Genomic DNA, 21,405 nt, shown 5'->3' with positions numbered 1-21,405 from the left:
AAATGAGCCTCTTATCCAACATAGGATCAAATGCCACTACTACTACAAATAATAATAATGACAAAGAAAACTAGATTGGTGTCGGCCCTAGCTTGGTGCTTTGAAAGTGCCGCCTGTAATCAAATCATGGATAATGCAATAGCTAAGGTGCAAAGTCCCGTTCATTTCAAAAGTTTATATCTCACATGCGCAAGAAAAATATGAAGTGGATTGCAAAGATTGTACAATGAAACTATGGGCAGGGCAGAGCAAAGGGCTCACAGTGGAGAAGGTTTCAAAGCACTCAGAACTTTCACTTACGGGTAGAAACATCAATACAATGATGTAGACGTGGGTTACCAATACTGAGATGGGTATGATGGACACAAGTGGTGGATAGTTGATTTTCAGTAATAAAGCCTACAGTAAAGTATAAAAGTAGTCAAAAAAAAAAGGGAGGCAGGACTCATCATTTCTTAGTTGGATTATATTTTGTGTTAGTAATCTGAATCTAAAGCAGTACTATATACTAGTCACATATAAATGTAGTAAAGCAAAAAGTATTATTTTCCTCTGTATTAAGTACTTAAGTACAGTAGATGAGTAAAACGTAGCTTCCCACCACTGGTTCAACGATATCATACCCTAATGATATTTAAAATGTGGTCCACATTATTACCATACAACAACATATTCTTCATCTGATACTTGGAAAATATATATCGTCTTATCCATGTTTGTCCCCAGCAGGTAAAGTGCACCCACACATGAAGATGATGATGATTATATGCTGCACTGTGCCAACATCAGTATCAACAATACGAGGCTGGAGGCTCACTGACGTCTCGGTCTTTCGAAGCCAGAAGCTCATCTTTAGCTCTAATGGCCTCTCCTGAGTGTCCTCGGGTGGCGTCACAGCTGACCCCTGCTCAGCCTCAGTCCTTAGTCTCTCTCGCAGTTTGGTCCCAAGAGCTTTTCGTGCCAACAGAGATGATCGGATCTTCTGGATTTGTGAGGATCTTCTTAAGTTCCTCTCGGCTTTTGAGCTAAGCTGCCAGAGTTTCTGCCTTTTGTCAGACTTTTGCAGATTTGAACCACTCCTCTCCAAATGAATTGCTAATTTGCAGACCCTTGTGTGAAAGTCGTGCCGTCTGCTTTTTCGCATTCAACACCTTCTTCCCTGAGCCCGAGCTTTTTTCAAGAACAGCTGGTGGTATTTTCTCATTACTCAAAGCTTTCTCAAGGGCCACACAGGCCATTTGTTTCCCTTTTCAAGATCATTTTCAGTTTGGTATCTGAGGACTTTTCCATCTGTAACGGATCCTGGAGGAAAGCCCTGTCAGCTCTTTTCTTTCCCCAACATTTCCTTCTCTCTCCTTCTTGTAGTCTTTCTTCAGGAGATCCACTTTGTTCCGATCAACCATCTGGAAAAAACGAGTTGGTGGAGACACGTCAACACAATCTCCTTGTACAAACAGAACACCCTGGATCTCGCCATCTAATTTGAGGCGGTGGAGTGCAGAGGATTTTCGCAGCAGTCATATGAAATGTCAATCATTTCCTCATCGCTGTCTGTGCACAGGGTATCTACAGTTCTGGGAGAAGTGCCGGAGTGCAAAGAGTTTACGGTTGCGAATTAATATATTAGCTGCTGCATGTCTGTCCCTCTTTTGTTGTGATCAGACCCCCACTTGAAATGTCAGGAAGAAAAACTTGAAAAACACTGGCAGTGACAATTTAGCAGCTGAAGTTATTCTAAAAATGTTCTGTATAATGGTTAATAATCCCAACTGCATTAGATTCACCCCAGACCATGTTTCCATTTAGCCAGAATGCACCATATGAATGTTATTTTGTAGGAGAAGCCACCTCATTAAGGAGGAAGTGGGCTCTCTCTTGTTTTGTATGGCCTTAAAGGTGCAATATGTAAGGTGTGGCCACCTGTTCAATTCATGCTCACTAAACGGGAGAGGCAGCATATAATCAGAATAACCGCTAACTGCTGCTAATTGTATTGTGTTTATTCATCTATGACTGAAGCTATTGTTAGCTTGTTAGCTCAGTTAGCCATGCAGCTAGCCTGCCTAGGGAAGTGTTGGTGCTTAGACCACTAGCAGGGGAGTTTTGGACTGCTGGGAGAAGGGGTTTTCAGATCGGGAGTTAGCTAGTTAGCAAGCTAACTTCAGGAGACATCTCTGAAACACAGGATGTAGCCATCTTTGACATAACTCCAAAACTGTTTTTTCATCAAATTCTGTTCATATTTTGTGTTACGAGTTTAATGTTTTAAACTAAAATTTTTACAATTACACAAAAAACAACCAATTTTTTTTTACATATTGCCCCTTAAACTGTTGTGGGGTTGACCTAATATGATGTTGGCTTAATTAACTGGTAAGGTAACTTAGGGATGTTAGCACAGTAAATTTGCAAGAACTGCTGTTACCTGTAGCTGCTATTAGTTAGTTAGCTCATTTAGCCATGTAGCTTGCTGTACAATTTTTACTCTGCACAGACTGCATGGTCGGCACACTGAGGGAGGATTGGCGAATGCTGGCGGGGAGTTGCCCCAGAATAAAAACATTCCTAGCACTGCCACTGATGGCATGCTAACATTATTTTTACCGTAGGAGCCGAGTAGCTGTGGGAAGACAGTTAGCCTCTATGTTGGCTAACCACTGGAAATCTCAGTGTACCTGTACAATAAAAACAAAAATTACCCCAAACAAAACTGCAGACTATCATTATAATTATGATTATCTTAGTTATTGCAAATAGACCTCTTTTTGCTTTTTAGCTTTCAGATGACTTAGCTCAGCTAGCGTACTGTCTTTATCAATAGCTTTCTATCAAACCTTTCCATTGAGTTCACTGAGAAAAACTTCATGTTAAATTATGATAAATCAGAGTCTGGCAAACATACCAGTAAGCAGTGACTTTTTTTTACACTTTCAGCAGACACACAGCAACATTAGCATACATTTGGAGTTTGGTTTTCTGTCCACACGACAAATTAAAGTCCAACACCCCCCTTTTGGCCTCCACCCACTCCCAAATATATGTGGCTTAAGCTTCTAATTGCTCCATAACTTTCACTAGCTAGTCGCTAACTTCTGCTGTCTGGTGCATTGCAGGTATAGTGGGTTGATCTGTTTTCTGTAAAGTTGCATTCTGCATAAGCCTGAAAGATGCTGGAACGTGTAGAGCTCAGGGGAAACAGAGGAAATGAGAGATATTTCTTTTGTGCTTGTCAATACGAGCACTCAACATGTAAGTCATTTGATCCATTGTTAATGTAAAGAATATCGATTACCGTAGCTTTAATACCCATTCCAGAATCAATAAGTGGCCACAACAGAACTTGTTTCATGTTTGGACTGATGGTTTGCGGCTGCTTCGTGCCTATTAGACCTGAACATCTCATTTCAGCCACTACACTTTAAACTTAATCGCAGAAAATGGGCCTTTGTTTCTTTTACAAAACGCTGGACCACCAGTACAGCCCTTTGAATATCAACAACAGCCGCAGCCTTCACATGTTGCCAAAGATGAGTAAGTCTTCTATGCCGAATCAAAATGGATGTCTGTAAGCTTGCAGGAACAACACAAACTCAGATTGTGTTTGTGTTTATTGAGGATATGAAGACAGAATAGCTGAAGTCTTGGGGGAGATTTGATCCCAGGCCTGCAGGGAGACGCCAGCTTTCAGAGGAAAGAGTTCCAACAACAACAACAACAATGCACAAGAGACGAGGGAGTCGTGGTGTGTGTGTGGATGCTGCCTCTCCCTTACTGCTCTCACCTCTCTCACCCTCTCCTTATTTTGACTTTCCTTTCTATGACTCTCATAGGAATACGTTTGGGTCATGTCATATTGATCATATGTTTTTACTGGGAGTTGGAGGATGAACATGTATATGGCCTCCAAGTGTGTGCAACCTCAACCCCACTGAACATAGATGAAGGGCATTGAGGCCACTCAACGATTTGTTTGATTTTTGCCCACATTTTTTATGACCTGCAGGCCAGCAGCATCACATCACCCCAGCTTTAAAGCAGCCCACCCCTAGAAGGATACGAGAGGGAAATGGCCGCCATGTGAAGCTCTGCAGAACACCGTCAACTTCTCACTCGACCTGTTGAGCTGATAAAAGGATTTGTTGTGAAAAAATAAATAAGAGCACATTCAAATCAAATGCACAATAGAAGTGTTTTGACAAGCTGTCTCAAGACTTTGTCACCCTACTGTATGACTGTTTGACATTGTCCTGCCCGTTCTCCAGCCTGTCTTCCGCTTCCCGACTTCAGAGTGCTGCAGTCTACCTGGAGAAAAATGATGCGTGTTTCGGCTGCGTGGATGGCGGTCTGCGTGGATGTTGATGAGGAGGCGAGTTAAGAGGGGAAGGAGGGGAGGCGAGTTGAGGTTGGACGAGTAGAGGTAAGGACGGAAACGTAATCATTTCCTCGACCCCGCCTCATACAAATGGAGTCTTGTATGTCTGGTAAATACGCTGGCATAACAACGAGTCGGCACATTTTGAATACATCTTTAGCAGTGTTTCCAAGAGAATAGTTCAATTTCAATTTCAGGACTAAGCGGTGAAAGACCTTTGAGTTTTATGTCAAGCAGGGACCCGGCCGGCCTGATGGTTTGTACCTCTCTGCTAGAGAAACACAGGGACTGCAGCTGAGAGTTAAAAACATGAGCAAACATGAGCTCCAGGTTTTGACATGGCAGCTTCGTTGTATGACCAAACACCAGAGATCCATCAGCACCAACTACTCCGCCAAACTGAACAACAAAAATGTTTCCCGACTGCCCTTTAAAGGCAAATAGAAGCTTTCTCAGGTCCATCGCCCCATCATTGTTCTGCGCCTTCCAAAAACCAATCACCGTTAAATCAGTTTTATGATGTTACATCAGCATTGCTCACGTTTGGTTAGGATTAGGCAGAGGAACCACTTGGTTAGGTTCAGGGAAACATGGTTTGGGATTAAAAATATGATTGTATGTAGGAGGGAGAGTGTTGGGAGGAGCTTTCTGATGCTGTCGCTCCCACTGCATGTTGCAACTTGGCTCAACTCAGCTCGATTCATCTGTGGCACCAGGTGCCCCTCTTGGTTTAGTTTCCATTGTAGGCTGGATTTTTCGAACTGATCGTCATGACGACACCGCATGAAACTGCTGCGGCATCGTGTTCGGCTCAACAAGGACGCTGAAGGGATGTTTGTCACAAGCAGGAAGACGGACTTCATTTTCAGAAAAGGCTGAATGCAGCGAAAGAAAAAACTGCAGGAGGAAAACGGGAGAGTTTGGGAAACGCTGCGTCAGAGCGCAGATGATGTGACGACTGGCTGCTCCGTGTCACACAATTGGAAGTTCTATCCGACCAATCAACGGTGCGCAGTGTTTTTATTCCACTGTTTAGTATCAGCTCAGCTCGCACTGAACCTCAACCAAGTGATGACTATTGCCAATGGTAGAACCAGAGCAGAGTGGTTCCAAGCGAGTCATACTATTTGTTTGAAATGAGGCCTTGTGAGCGATTGGTCAGGAGCAGCTGATTGTTGGTTTGACTTTCTGAAACAACCACAGAGGCAGGTACACAGGCACGCTGCAGGAAGTAACAACACTATCATCATAGAACATCACAGTCACAGGGTGCTGGCTGCTTTACATCCATTTTAGAGATACACCCGGGTATCTAACATGGTTGGACAGAATGAAAATCCTCTATCATTTCGTACACTTGTCTCACTGCCCACCTCTCTGCAAAAGATCCACATGTGAAGCGTTAATGTCCCTAAACTCTTACAGGAAATGCTGCCTGCTGTTCAGCCAGTGAGCAGCAGATGGCACTGTAACACCATTTAATACAGCTCTCCTCGCCTCTTATTTTCCACTCCCTCTGGACAAACTTCTGTAGTACTCTGTAGAAACATGGATTCACGGGCCTTATAATGTTGGCAAAGCCTCAGACAGGTACGGTTTCTAATAACATGCAAGGAGTATAAGTGCTCACGTGGTGATTCAAGCTTAAAAACAGATGTTCTCATGCAAAACAGCAGATTTTTGTCCCGTGGTTTCAGCCAGACGTTCTCTGCTTCACTCAGATCTCATGTACAGACCTTTGATACTACTCAAACATTTTAATCACACTTTGCTTTACTATGCGTTCCCGTCAGCGCCTTTCCCCATCTCACTCATTAATAAGAATATCATGACACAGAAACCGCATTTGAAAAATGTAAAGAAAATTGGTTATTCAGTCCGAGAAGAGCCGAGGCTCTGCAGGGATGTAGTGGAATGCATTAAACATGTGAATCAGAGATTCCACGTACGGTGCCGAATGGAGGCTCATTCATTTCTAATGACAGGGTCTGCTCACGCCTCATATCTGCTGTACCAGCGTGTTGCAGTGAGGGTGTTGCACCGGATAACTCATGCACGGCGTCAAATAAATGTATAAATGTCAGTGATTAGCCTCCACGGTGACTCCACCACAGCTGCACACTGCAGCTGTGTTGCATTGCCACGAGGCAGCAACACGCACACGCACACACACACACACACACACACACATTGGAAAGTAACTAGGTATTGTGAGTCATCAGCAAAGCTCCCAATAAAAACCTGACCGAGAGAGAGAGAGAAGGAGAGACAGATGGATGAGAGAAAAGCGAAGCTCTAGAGGAGGAAAAGCTGGGGGGAGGAGAGGGGAGGAGGGCAAGAGGGAGAGAGAGCGGGGAGGAGGTGTGGGAAGAAAGTGGGAGAGACGGGGAGCGCAAGAAGAAAACAGACGGAGCGATAGAAAGTGTCACCGAGGGGCGAGTTAAATGACATTAATGATGCGTTGGTGTGAAGTGGCTGTGAATCTCAACGCTCTCCCTCTCCCTCTACTTGTTACCATGGTTGCTGCTGCTGACATCCTGATCGCACAGCGCAGATAATGAAGTCAGGTGTGTGAGTGTGTGTGCGTGTGTGCGTGCGCGTGTGTGTGATGGAGAGGAGTGCGAGCAGACGAGGGGACTTCATTCTGCATGTATGTGTGTGTGTATGTTTGCAGTTTCAAATCACTATACATATGTACATTGTGCAGTGAAGTGGTACCTGTGTGTGTGTGTGCCCATACATTTTTCTGTGTGTGTGTGTGTGTGACTGATGGTGAGTCTCTCTGTGTCCTCCTCTATTTCCTTTTGCATCTCTCACTTTCTCCCACTTTTCTTCATATCTGCAGAAACAATGAATCTTCTAGATCCTAATCGGACACACACACACACACACACACACACACACACACACACACACACACACACACACAGTTGAACAGTTTGAAGACACTACACAAGGTTGGCAGAGAAGAATTTAGGAGGAATTATCCCAACTCCAGATATAATTATGAGACCAGACACAAATGAACACACACACACACGTGCACACACAGGTTGTGCAATGTAGGTAGGCTGCCGACACACAGACACACTGAGGCTCGCACAGGTAAGTAGTAATAAGTGGAGCAGCAAACTGATGGCCGTGTGAATTAATGTCAGTTACCTTGGCAACCGAAGCCTGTGACACAAGAAAAGCGAGGGATTAGGGAAAACACAGAAAAGAGGGAAAAGATGGAGAGGAAACAAGAGACACGGAGGGAAACACAGAAGACCAGAGATTCAAAACATTGGACAACAGAGCAGTGGAGTCTGATCCACGGCGCTGTGTGAGGGATTCAATCCAGTGAAGTCGGTGTCACAGCGCTTCTCTTCACATCCCAGTTCATGAATTTTTACCCTTTTTGTCTGGTGCTGAGCGCTGGTTGCTGTATTGTTTCTTTTTTTTTTTGTGCCTCCCAGGAACCACTTGTCAATCTAACAACATGTCCAGCCGTGTCTTCTTCCACCTTCAGGAGCTTCTGCAGGCGCCGCTCTTCTTTGCGCTCCCTCTTTTAAACTGGGCGAACAAGTCAGAGGCTGTCAGCCTGTTTAAATGGAGACGGGTAAAGGGAGTTTTGCAAAAAGTGATCGTGCGCTTGGTGCTGGGTTGCCAGAAAGAAAATGGATGTGTTTGTGCAGCAGCCGACGGTGGTTTAGCACGGAGAAACAAGGTTTGTGGTTCCACCTCTGTCTCTGTCTGTCCTTGTGTTATGAACGCTAATAGAGCCATGATGGTACTGGTCTGGAGCTCCAGCATGACCGAAAACACTTAGAAGTAATGTGAAAAACACACACACACACACACATACATACACACACACACACACACACACACACACACAGCAAGCAATAAAAAACAGCATACTGAGGAACTACAACACTGTCATTAATACAATGAATGATAAAACATTATCATTAATAAAAACACAGTAGGGGAAACACCTCCACCTTGCACCTCTCCTGAATGCAGCACCACTCCCTCCACTACAACACCAGCTCAGCAGTCCGAGCAAAAAGCCAAATCCCCTAAGATAAATGCACATGAATCTCCCAGCACCCAGCGTGTCCCCATCCAGCTTCACAGCAGATCACAATCACTCGTTGGGTCGGCATCGTGCTGGTGTTGTCTGGTTCAGCGTAAGGAAGCAAAGATGGACGTGTGAAAGGGGCTTTAGTGTAAATATTGTATATTTTAACTAAGGGTGGGACGATACGGGCAACTCACGATTCAATACTGTGACGATATTTGGCCCACGATAATGATAATATCACGATACACGATATCTGCAATATTCAATATATTGCAAAAAAGTTCATCAACGATATATCACGATATGTGACTGAAAAAGGGAAAAATACCCATAAAAAGGAAAACTTCTTATGCATCTATTGCATTTATTTTATTTTATTTTCTATGAATTGAATATGCCTTGATGTGTCCAGGTTGACACATAGGTTATTTGTGGGCTGCCGCGGTCTTCTCATTAAAAAAAGCGCCCCACGGATGGACGAACGCTCCCCCCCCGCTGACGGCGATAACGACCGCACCAGTGTTCTCCCGTCATCTGTCTCGTAAAAGCCAAAGTGGGTCCACACTTTAGAGTGGAAACTTGCGGGTGGGTCTTTGATTTGTTTTTCGTTGTTCGTATTATCCGCCATTCTTGCATCTGTTCTTCTTCTGTTGTTGACTCGTCTTCTTCACCGGCCCTGCTTACGCCTACTTTACCCTCATTTACGGGATTAGCGCCCCCACAAACAGGACAGGAGAGATTAAGTACTGACAGTGACAACGGGGTAAATCCATAATGTGTGTTGTTATAAAATATCGATATTTGCCGTCAGTGTATCGATTATTTATTGCGACAGAGAGCACAACAATATATTGCAATATCGATTTTTTTTCCCACCTCTAATTTTAACCTATTTTTTAATAAAGCACACAAAGGATCTCTGTCTCAGACAAGCAAAGAGAAGAAAAAAAAGTTTAATGAACTGGTGGTAAGGACGTATTTCTGCTGTCACTGTCAGTATTTGAGCAGAACAAAATGGACGCTTTATCTGAGCAGCGAGTCAGTCAACAGCGACCCGAGTAATTTGCTGAACAGCTCTGCGTTTTTGCAGCCGACGTTGTCATACGTCCCCTTAACTAATGTTTGTCCCCGCTGCGCATTTAGAATGATGAAAGGATTATTTAATCAGGTGCACTTCAAAGCCTCCAGGCATCTCCTGCTTCGCTCGCGCCTCTCGTCTTGATGCCTCCGTCGATTCGAAAGCCGATATTTTTTTTTTTACAGGGAATTAAAAGAAGTGCATTTTCAAGCATTTTACTGTATCGCAGAGCACAGAAAAAGAAAAATGCGGCGCCTCTGCAAACAAATAGAAGAAGTCTAACAACTGTTATTCAATACTTGACTGCGTGTCAATGTACAGCAACTGCAGTGGATCAGATTTAAATTTAAATAAAGTTTGCAGACTGCAGAGACAAACTTTCTACAGACGTACAACAAAGACCTTCGACACCAAACTCTGTTTCTCTAATGAGTTTTTGATACTGGAGAGGAAAGCAGCATGTTTAAAATTCAGGGTAATGTAAGTGTTTTCATTTTTTGGTTTGCAGAAACAGTTTGTGTGTGTGTGTGTGTGTGTGTGTGTGTGGGTGTGTGTGTGTGTGTGTGTGTGTGTTTGCTAATGTCAGGTCAGTAGGACGGGGCCCATTGATGCATCATGTCATTATAACCCAGGCTGTTGTTTTCCTTCTCTATCCATCTGTGCATCCCCCGTGTCTCTGTTTTTCCCAGTGTGCACCCTGTCTGTTCGCCCTTTACCCTCTTTATATTTTTTTAGAGAACATTTCAGCCCACTCCTCTCCTCTTCCTCCCCCGATTTTTTTGGGGGGGTGTGACCTGACTCTCCTGTATTTATTTAGTTTTTTCCTACACTAACGTTACGTTTCACTCCGGCTCATTAAAAGCCCCAATTTTATATTTGCTTCGTCTGAAAATGGGCAAATTCACCATTTTTCTACTCAGACAAAACCTCAGGAAGTTGTAAAAGAAAAGACTGTGTCTACATCTGACCTTTCCTTCGCAAATTACAGACATTGATTACAACATTATCCTCTGTGCTTTTCAGTGAAAAACAAGTGTAATCCCATATTTCATTTACTGACCCTATAGATGCGTCCAAAAGTGCTCAGAGAGGAAATACAAAGGTTATTAACTCACAACAGAGGACGCTGAAGCAGAGGAATATATTATCCACTGAACATGAACAACAAAAGTAGATTGGCGACAAACACTGCCCGTCGGCCCCGAGGAAGAAACTACTGTATGTGGGTTTCCTTAAATGTGTATATATGTGATGGTGTGATCATGTTCACCACGGAGCCCCTGAATGTTGATCCCACTGAGAATATGAGCTTTCCATGAGTGTTGAAACGAGACCTATTATGCTTTTTGTTTTCTCCTTTCTGTCAGTGTTTTCACTAAGTTCTTGTGCATTTAAAATCTCTTAAAACTTAAAGGAGAACTTCGGTCGATTTAAACATGCAGCTTCATTGCTCAAGCTACCCTTGACTTGCCAGTACCGAAGACGCGAACAAATTTGGTCCAGCCATTACAGAGCTCTGTGAACGGAGACGTAGCATTGAACGCTAACAGCATGGGGTCAGAACTTTAGACTGTGTTTTAAGCGTCTTAACATGCTCCACACCTCACACCAAAAGTTATGCAACATCAGCAGACACCTTAGCACACAGCACTGTAGCGTGTATGACTCAAAATGAATAAAAAAGTAGTTAAAACAATGTGTTTGTGCAAGGAGCTACTTACCTGTTTGTTGACATCGGCGTCTTCCGGTAGCTAGGCTAAACTAGCTGATCCGTCGAGCGTGCATTTACTCCCTCACTGGCGGAGACGGAAACGTAATCCAGCATTTTCGTGTTTATGTTCATAATGTACATGTCCATGTTACAGCCTTTCATGAGCCATGAGCCTTACAATAGCCTGTTAAGCCTGTTAGGTGCACACTCGATGGATATGCTAGTTTGGTCTAGCTACCGGAACACACGGATGTCAACAAACAGGTATGTAGCTGCTTGCACAAACACACTGTTTTAACTACTTTTTTATTCATTTTGAGTCATACACGGGTTACACCCCGCCTTTCCGAAACCCCGCTGTTCCGAACATAGACTTCAATTCATCGTAATGGCGGGGTTTCCCTTTTTTTCAAAGACCCCGCTATTCCGAAAAGTCTATTGGGGAAACCCCTCCATTCCGAAACCCCCCCACTCCGAACGGACTCAATCAGAAAGGAAACGGAGGCTGCGCATTTATCCTTTTTTTCTTTGTGGGTTCAAACGGATCAGGTGGCTGATTAACCGCAAAACCAGCCTACTTCATATAAATGACATAATGCTCATTATGCCTCAGCTGGAAAAATGGCTATGTTGAATTGAAATTACTTTATCATGCTAAATATCCGAAATTGTATGAAAATTGCTCCAATGCGTTATACCGATCTTAGGACATATTCAGACACAGCCTGATACGGGTTCTGAGCAAAGGAATGTCTGTTTTCTCCCCCGGTCTGTTGTCAGCAGGAGCGGGGGCTGCAGCCTCGCGCCTGGGTGAAGTGGGCTCAAGCCAGAGTTAAGCCGCGCTCGAGCCGAGCGGGGAGAGAAAAAATGTGTATTACTTTTGCTCTGTGGGAGATCTCCCACAACAGAGTGGATGAGAAACCAAGGGGGACAGATCTGCCCAGCAAACATCAGAACGCAGAGTGCAGCCTTTGTCTGTCACCTGGTTCAGCACCCTGGACAGCTGCCTGCGTAACTGGATGTGGGAATTTGATGCATTTGAAGCCGCGACATTTGGTCAGAAACGTCATATATAATAACATTGTTTCGAGTCGTAAACAGTTCTGTAAGTGTAAGAAATAACAACCAATTAGGCTATTAGTGTTAGTCCTTCTTCATATAAAGTTGTGTTACAGTCGCACAGCTGGAGACCGCTAACAAAGTTAGAGACAAGAGAGACAATGTATGAAATCCCGCAAAATGATGTGCGGTCAGTATGACCGCTTATGGCTGAAATAGGTAAAACAAATCATATTTTCTTTTCCTTTTGTGTAATTTATTTAAAAACTATTCTCAATTAAAATACAGACACTTTTAGAAAAAATGGTTAGAAGTCTGTAATGTTTGCATTTTGTTTACATCGCAGATTGATAACTTAATTGTGATAATGTTCAAAGTTATCATTATTATTATTATTATTATTATTATTATTATTATTATTATTATTATTTACTGTGCTAGGTATTCTTTTCGTGGTTCTTGGTGCTTGGAGCAATATTGTTGTTGTGGCATTCATGCCAATAAAGCGAATTTGAAATGAATTGCAATAATAAACCTTTAGATTCTTGCCTTACAGACTGACAAGTGTTGTGTTTACAAATGAGCAATACATCCAGATTTCTTGAGATTTGTACTTTCAATGGGAATTTAAATTTAAATGTCAGGCGATGTTTTCTTCATGGAAATTATTTTTCGGGCAAGAGAGAGGGAGCGCGGACGGGGGATCCGTTGTGTGACAGCGGAGCGGAGGGTCAGCAGTTGAATTTTGCACGCACGGTCAGTATTATTAGTAGGTGTTTGAGGTTTATTACGTTTGCGGACATTATTACATTCAATGTAATTATGTAACAGCCTTTGCGCCCTTGCCTTACAGCGCCTTTGCGTGCGCACAGTTTGCGTGTGTAGGCCCGTGGTCATGATAGTCTATGACTATAAGAGATGGATACACAATCAATTTCATGTAATGTGTATTGAATGCTTTTTTGAATAGCTTTTTTTTTTTCAAAGACAAACTGAGCAGCAGTGCTCAATCCACTCATACATTTTTAACCTTCCACAAAGACAAGTTATGTTAAAACGAACGAGCAGAGGGGTCATTCCCCAGCAGATCGCACCCATGGGCCACAGTTTATTTCAGAATTGTGCGAGTGCGGCTGATGTGGGGATTTCAGCACCACGGATAGTGCGTGTAAAAAGATTAGACAAACGTTTAAATGTGTTTGCTGCAAGCGAAAATATACTATATAATAAATGAAGATAGTGACATAGGCCTATTAGCAATAAAAAGCAATCAGTTGTGTGAATGCGGACGGCAGTGTTTGATGTAGGAAGTAATGTAAACTTGAAAATCAATTTCGGAACAGCGGTGTTTAATTTCGGAACGGCGGTGTTTTGAGGGGAGGGTCGGAACAGCGGTGTTTCGGAGTGGGGGTGTTTCGGAAGGGTGGTGTTTCGCAATGGAGGGGTGTCGGAATGTCACGGCGCCCCCCATACACGCTACAGTGCTGTGTGCTAAGGTGTCTGCTGATGTTGCATAACTTTTGGTGTGAGATGTGGAGCATGTTAAGACGCTTAAAACACAGTCTAAAGTTCTGACCCCATGCTGTTAGCGTTCAATGCTACGTCTCCGTTCACGGAGCTCTGTAATGGCTGGACCAAATTTGTTCGCGTCTTCGGTACTGGCAAGTCAAGGGTAGCTTGAGCAATGAAGCTGCATGTTTAAATCGACCGAAGTTCTCCTTTAAAGAAAGTCAAAGTCCACACCAAGAGATGCTCCTCTTTCCCACAGAAAAGACTGAAAATACTCACATACTCAGTATAGTATACTCAATATGAGAAGAATAATCTGTTTTTGAGCACTAAAAACATGGCAACCTTTTTGGTAGTGACCTAAAATAAAATTATGAACCAGAAAAGGAACACAATATGTCCTCTTTAAAGCATATCGATAGGATTAGCGGTTCAAAAGTTATTCAACATTTTAGAACAACAGATATTTTAAGCCGCTGGTGGCTGTCCTGTTCTTTGAGGTTTAATGTCCTTCTTTGTCTTTTCTGTTCTGTCTCCCTCACTCTGCACTCCAGCTGTATATCTCCTGATCGCATTTTTTCCAAATTGTTTTCTTTCGTTCTCCTTGCCCTCTACCTCCCACTCCAGCCTTTTTCTCCTCCTCCATTTTGTCCTCATCTTTGTGCCCCTCCACTTTACACTCACATCTAAGATGCTCTCGCCTTAACAGAAAAGTCACCTTTCCTCAAATTGTTAAGCTTCTCTCACTCTTTGCGCGTCTCGCAGGATAAATCAGCCAGGGCCTAAAGTTGCCGTAACGCTTCAAATTATTCACTGAGCTTCCTTTGTCTCATAGTTCAGTTTGTCTCTACTGCTAATCCCCATTAATATATTGACTGAAATGAAGTGCATGCTGGCAGTGCTCTGATTATTAGCGGGTTAAGCGTTTTCCGGCAGTATTGCAGCTAAAATGTTCAATGAGGTTTTAATAGCCTTGTTTACATGGGCTCAATGGTGATCAGTGTGAGGGTGAACACGTCCATCCAATCAGGCCAATAAACCTGATATCAACATTGTTTACGGTTTTTAAACTTTGTGACTTGTTTGAAAGCTGATTATCAGTTTATGGACTTGTAATTTACACTCGCTGCGGCTCATTAAAGTGTATGACTAATCTCAAATTAACGGCCCAATTAGGTACGCTCGGTAATTACTATCAAACTGTGAGATGTCTTGACAAATACAGCTAAATCCCTGCGAAATTTGCCACAGATAAGATGATGTGTCATGATCACTTTTCGTCCAGTGCATAAACAGCCCATTACTTTCATTTATGACACCTCTTCATATTATTACAAGATACCCAAAACGACCATAAATGACCATATTTATATCACCCTCTGCTGCTGTATTTTGTACAATGCCAACATGGAACTGTTCCTGCTAAGCTTATACTCGTAGAGCACAGTCTAACTAAGTGATAAGAATCTACAAATAGCTAAATGTCCTGCTTTATCACTACAGCATGGCTCTAGCTCAGGGGTAGAGCCAGAGTCTTGTTATCGGAAGGTCGCTGGTTCGATTTTCCTTGGTCTGCATGTCCAAGTGTCCTTGGGCAAGATACTGAGCCCCAAACTGCTCCAGATGTTGCTGGTCAGCAACTTGCATGGCAGCCACCGCCATCAGTGTATGAAAGTATGTATGAATTATTGTAAGTCACTTTGGACAAAAGCGTCTGCTAAAATCCCATAAATGCGTTTCTTTTCTTGTGTGCTCTTGCTGAGCATTACAGCTTCACTGCAAATCAGATTCAGGTGAGAGATGCATCATACATTGATAACCTGCAACAGGTGACACTGTCTGTCTGTCTCCCGATCTAATACAGGAAGACAGACAAGACTAGATTACATTCCCAGACGATGAATCGTACTAATTGTAGTGATTTTCTGATTCTTCCTTGAGTGGCATCATGAAGTCGACATTTATGGCCTTGATTCAAACGTCTCAAAAACTGGGTTGCTGTGACATTTTGCACAGACATTCATCTCCCCGTCAGACCAATTCACACCAAAAACCATCTCATGACACTCTCCAAATTGAGCAGGTCTAAACCATACTCCTTGAATTATTCAGACTTTTTCTGACAAAGGCAGGCTTCGACATTACCATGTAGCTCAGAGCACTGCTGTGCCTAACTGCATAGCCACTGGCATGGCTGTAGACTCTTACACTTATAATATTAGCTAAATATGCCATTAACTTTTAAATATAGCTGTATTACATCAATCAAGCAGTTAGCTAATTTGTTTTTTATGCTAACTTCCTGTGGCAACGGTGCAAAAAAAGTTATAAGTTCTTCATGTACTCAAGGGATATTTCAGACTGAAAAAAGTCAAGGGAAGGATGTGTGTTTTGCAAACACATTGGAGAACAGAGAGGTTTTGGAGTAAATGGACTTCCAGTTGACTCGCAATACGTACACATAGCTGTGTGGAAACAAAGAGTCTTGTTTCTGTACAGATTTGTGGAGGGCCATATTGTAATGGTTGAAACACAGCCACAGTACCCATCATAAAGCCATATTAGGACCATATTAGTGTGGCACCAGGCTATTTTGTGCCTTAGCAATCTGAAATCACTGTATCACAGCACACATTCATCTCTATGTGTTTTCACTCCTTCGTATTGATTCGTCATATTGTGTGTGTAGAATGATTTCCAGAGCCTGCAGTGTACCCAGGCCTGCTGGGCCATCACAAAACTCCGTGTTCAAATATAGTTTTGGACAGGACGGCCGCCATCAATTACACTAATGCCACTGAGCTAAAGCTGGTTCCATTCCTATTCAGCCCACTGTGTGATCAGCCAATAGCATCTGGCACATTACACACCCAGCTGTGACTGTGTGTGTGTGTGCGTGGGTTCAGATGTCTGTACGCTTAGGCTGTAAACCTAGTTGCCTCATTAACTCACACACCGTCTTATTGGCACGGGGTGTAATGACTTAGGTGTGTGTGTGTGGATGTGAATACAGATCATGACATGTTTTGTAGGGTCATAAAGTGTTTGTTATGACTTTTACACTCAAATGAATTTTATTTCGTGGTCCTGTCCTGCACCATAAACCTGCTTCATAACAACAGAAGGCTATTGTCATGTGTCCACACCACTGGTCTGTGTTCAGCTCCACTGGTTATTTACAGTGGTGGAGCCCTGGGGCAGGTTGCACCAACAGGGCTTACACCTGGTCTTAAGATAAGTTGGTCATAACTTGGTGTTGTAAGCCTGACCTGACAGTTACTCTGGTTGAACCATCTGGGCTTAAGCCTTCTCTCGCTATCAATGAATAAGTAAAAAACTATGCTTAAAATTTGTTGGTGCAAGTCCCATAGTCGTTCCATTCTTAAGATTGGTCTTAACAAAGAACAACTTAGCAGTGAGGGCCAGGCTTAGTAAAGATCAATACTGTCTCTGACCCGACGTCAAACTCGGAAGCTGTAAGTCTTGTCATGTTTTATGTTATTATATTGTTTATTTGGTTAATCAGGCATTAGCTTGTTGCACGGCTAATGTGGCTAGTCTCTGTCTGGATGGATGTTGGACTAATGTTGTAATATGGAAAGACAGTCAAGAGAAACTGTACATTTGAGGCCAACAAATAATGAGTAGTTTGATGGCAGTGCTAGCAGAGCTAGCATTAGCTTTGCTTTTATATAAAGCCTGGGATCCTGTTGTGTGTAGATTTGACTTGATCGACATGTCCTGAAAATAACAATTTAGCACCATATATGTGAAAAAGGTATCGTCAAACTATAGGAATTCATTGACTTGATAGCTACGTGTAACTTTGATTAGTATCCAACGGTTAGTTTGCTAACATCATCCACTGACAGTTAGAATACTAGTGGCCTGCTAAGCAGCGATGCTGAGGCTAATACGGATCATATTCCTTGTCTAACATCTGAGGTGTTTTTAGTTTATAAGCTGTTCTTTTGGTGATCTGTACAGTAGTAGTGCCTCCAACTGGAAGCTAAATGCACCCACAGAGCCAATCAGAGACATGGTTAGCGGTGCTGGTTCAGGCATGTGCGAGCTGACCAATCAGAGCAGACTGAGCTTGGCTTAAAGAGACAGGAGCTAAAACAGAGCCTCTTAGACAGACGGTGTTGAGAAAACTGATCTGTTTTTTGAGCATTTAATGTATTTAAGTCTATTCTAGCAGTCAACCAAAATAAAAGTAGGAACATAATATTTCTTCTTTAAAGTAGAATAACTAGCTGTTCTCTTGCTATAGAAAGCCATTGAAACAAATAAGCAGGTCGATTGATAACAGGTGGCCCCCTCAGTCTTTTTCCTCAAATAGGTTCAGCAAAACAACATTTTCTGAGTGAAAGGAGCATTAAGCATCAGCAAGCGTCAGTGCCATCACGACCTCATTTGCATAAACATTTAAACTTATGTAGCAGTTTTAGTTTTTACAGTCCTAATGTTCCTCTTGCACTCATGTTTATTCATTATTATTCATTATTCATTCAGTATCACAATGGTTTGCCTGTGTTTTGCAAGACAGGCCTCAGTAACTTAAACCATTCAAGTGAAATCTTTAACACCGTTGTGGAAGACAAGGAACGGTGAGTCACAGCGTCTCGCAGGAGAGTCATTGACTCACTCCTTCATTAATGATCCTGCTCTGTGCCTTTATTTGCTCGCCGCCGCTTCAGGAAGAAATTCAGACAGGAAACCCCAGGAACAACTCAAAAGTCCTCTTCCCATCAGACACTGATTGAGTCCTCTGTCAGGTTGGATTGGTGGATAAACAGCTCAGCGGGTCGTGTGTGTTCCTCCCACAGTCTGTGAGTAATGGAAGTGATCGCTGATGTTGTCACCCTGGCAACATAGGCACTCCACACACATGCACGCACACACACACACACACACACACACACACACACATGCACGCACGCACATACACGCATGCACTCAGAAACAACAATTTGAACGTAAAGAAAACGTCTTCTCAGTCATCTTGACACTTCTTTTTATAGTTTGCCCCTGTCCCCTCCCTCTCCCAGCATGCTTTGCCCTGTGTGCCCTTATGCTAATGCACTTATCACTAATATGGATAACACTGTTTCTGACACCCAGCTACTCTGCCAAGATACCTGGCAGATTTGCCTCAAAGAACTCACTCAGGCGATAATCATAACAAGGACAAAAACCGTCTTCCTCTTCAGTGTCAGCCAGGGTTTTTCACCCGTTTAGTCCGACACATTGTGTTGCCTGCAAATTTAAATATGCTAGAATTCAATTATATCTGTTTTTATTGTACTCTATCTAACCTAATTCATGAAATAGAGCTGCAACAAAGAATAGTGTGACTGTTCCTTCTGTTACCCTGCACCTGGCCTAAAGAAAGGGAGGCTGCTATATAGAGTCTCAAAGACTGTATTTAACAGGACACAGAACAACTGAAGGTGAGGTGTCCGACCCAGCACTGATATGCAATCGAATTAATGAAAAATACACTTGCAGTGACTTGAAACCGTATCTATCACACTTATTATATTTCATATCCATCGGGATTGAAAAATGGAGCGGGAATAGAAAGGCGACAGTCCCAATCACTAATCTGGAGTGGTCGGCTGATGGAGGAGAAATAAATCCACAAAACTTTTGATTATCAATTAATCCTTCTCAGTAATTCAATCAGCATAAATGCCAAACATTTTGTGACAATTTGGAGCCTTTGTCCCTTTAATAAGTGTAAATGACATACCTTTGGGTTGGAATTAGAGAAATGATGGAATTATTATTATTTTTAACTGCTGTTGATGGCTGTGGATTGTCTATTATTCACACGGTTGGAGGATGGATCCCTGCATCCTTCTGTCCTCAGTTCATGTTTCTATGATGGTTGAACAAGACGCAGAACCCTTAACTGCTCCCGATGGTCAGGCGAGCAGTTTTTCCTGGTAGGCATCATCATATTCTTTACGTCTACAGCGCAGATCAACTAACCACACAGCCCGAAGAAGTAATCATGGCAAAGTGGCTGAGGCGTATCAGAATTGTACTGAAGTTGTTGTTTTTGTGTGTGGGTGTGTCATGTGGGATTTTATATAGAAAAGAAGTGGAAGTGGAAGTTACCTTGCTTTGGATGAGGTACACGAAATTGGGAATTTTCACTAACAGGTAACGAGCTGAGCTTTTGATGCCCTTCACTTCTTAGGGGCAGTGTGACCACCATTAAGGCCTTGCTGATGTTTTTCTTCAGTGTGGCAACCGTGTGAAAATATAAACTACACACCCAGGCAGCCAGACACTTGGCTCACTGCTGTTCCCCCGGCTGCTCTCTCAGTGATACAAGTCACTGCCCCTCCAAAAACTATTTTGGTTCTGTATTTGTAAACCATCTAATTCGTTTCTTATTGTTGACGGAAAAATCTCCTTTGTTGAAACACCAAACAGGAATTTCAAGCGCGTCAAATATTGACAAAGACAGAGGCAGAAGAGAAAGAGAGCATCAGTCGTCTGACATGAGGCAGAGGATTATACAGAGAGGAAGGCCATCTGTGTGTGTGTGAGAGAGAAAGACTCGTTCCTTCTGTATCTAGCTGGTGATACGTCCTTTTAAAAGACACTTGATAAATAATTGCATGTAAGCAGAGTTATCTGACGTGAGAGACAGCCTCCAAGTTCTCGGAAGCTGCTCAGCTTCAAGAGTTGTGTTTCTGAGCATAGAAGAAGAGTTTGCACGAATAACCAAAAGCACCCCGTGGCTGCGCATTTTAGTTTGATCACAAACACCATTCAGTAAAGGCATTGCATATCTGCTGATGTAACTTTCTAACGTCACAACTCGTTTGTGTTGATTTTTCCTGACTTACTGTAGATATCAATACATAGTCTGACTCATGACCAGGTTGTACTCAAATACATTTGGGCAGGAAATATACAACTGTTTTCTACTTTTCCATGTACTTTTTTCAGCCCGTTCTCGCGCCCAACATGCCAAATACAGCAACCGGGTCAATGGCCATACGCAGCTTTGTTTGACACCGCCCTTCTGGTGCAGCATTATAAAGAGTGTTCCGAGTCTGATCTGGAGGGTGGTCAGGGCAGTTGGATGAGTCCTGTTTGTTACTATGATTTAAGTGTGATTTGTTTTAAAGCTGCAGTCTGGAGTTTTGAGAAAAAAGTGGACTAGCCAGAAGATTTGAATGATGCAGCTTCTAGGTCCCTCCTTCTTCCTCTCTGCTGCACTGCAGCCCTGCCTTCAAAGCCCCTCCCCACAGAGGAGACTACCAGGAGGAGCAGGCTTGTAATGACGGTAACAGAGGAAACCAGATAACCAAGACTGCACATTCAAAATAACATCAAAAACAACGTAAGCCCTGATTGTTCTATTTCTGACCAATACAACTAAATTACAATGATGACTGCCTCATGCAGATCACTGTAGATATCCTGAGAAACAAACAGTATTCCGCATATCGCTGTAGACAAAGTTACCAGCTAATTATTACCCTTCTCTTTGATGCGAGCAATGGTGGGGCATTTTCCGGCTCTGTTGTCCTTGTCTGTTCTCCTCCATTGTTTACAGTTTAAGCTTGAACTTGAATCTGACC

At 42.9% G+C, this 21,405-nt stretch overlaps 1 protein-coding gene across 1 annotated transcript in view; it reads left to right on the top strand.

The window, feature by feature from the left end:
• irf2b (interferon regulatory factor 2b) overlaps positions 1-16,802 on the top strand; it is a 29,568-nt gene extending 12,766 nt beyond the window's left edge. Inside the window, exon 10 of the transcript XR_003981479.1 lies at positions 16,786-16,802. The gene's annotated coding sequence lies outside the window, so the exon portion shown is untranslated. The remainder of the gene's footprint in view (positions 1-16,785) is intronic.
• Positions 16,803-21,405: the final 4,603 nt, after the last annotated feature.

This window comes from Sparus aurata, chromosome 18 (assembly GCF_900880675.1).
Source record: "Sparus aurata chromosome 18, fSpaAur1.1, whole genome shotgun sequence".
In the NCBI taxonomy this organism is placed as follows: Eukaryota; Metazoa; Chordata; class Actinopteri; order Spariformes; family Sparidae; genus Sparus; species Sparus aurata.
This window is presented reverse-complemented; position numbering and strand designations above follow the sequence as displayed.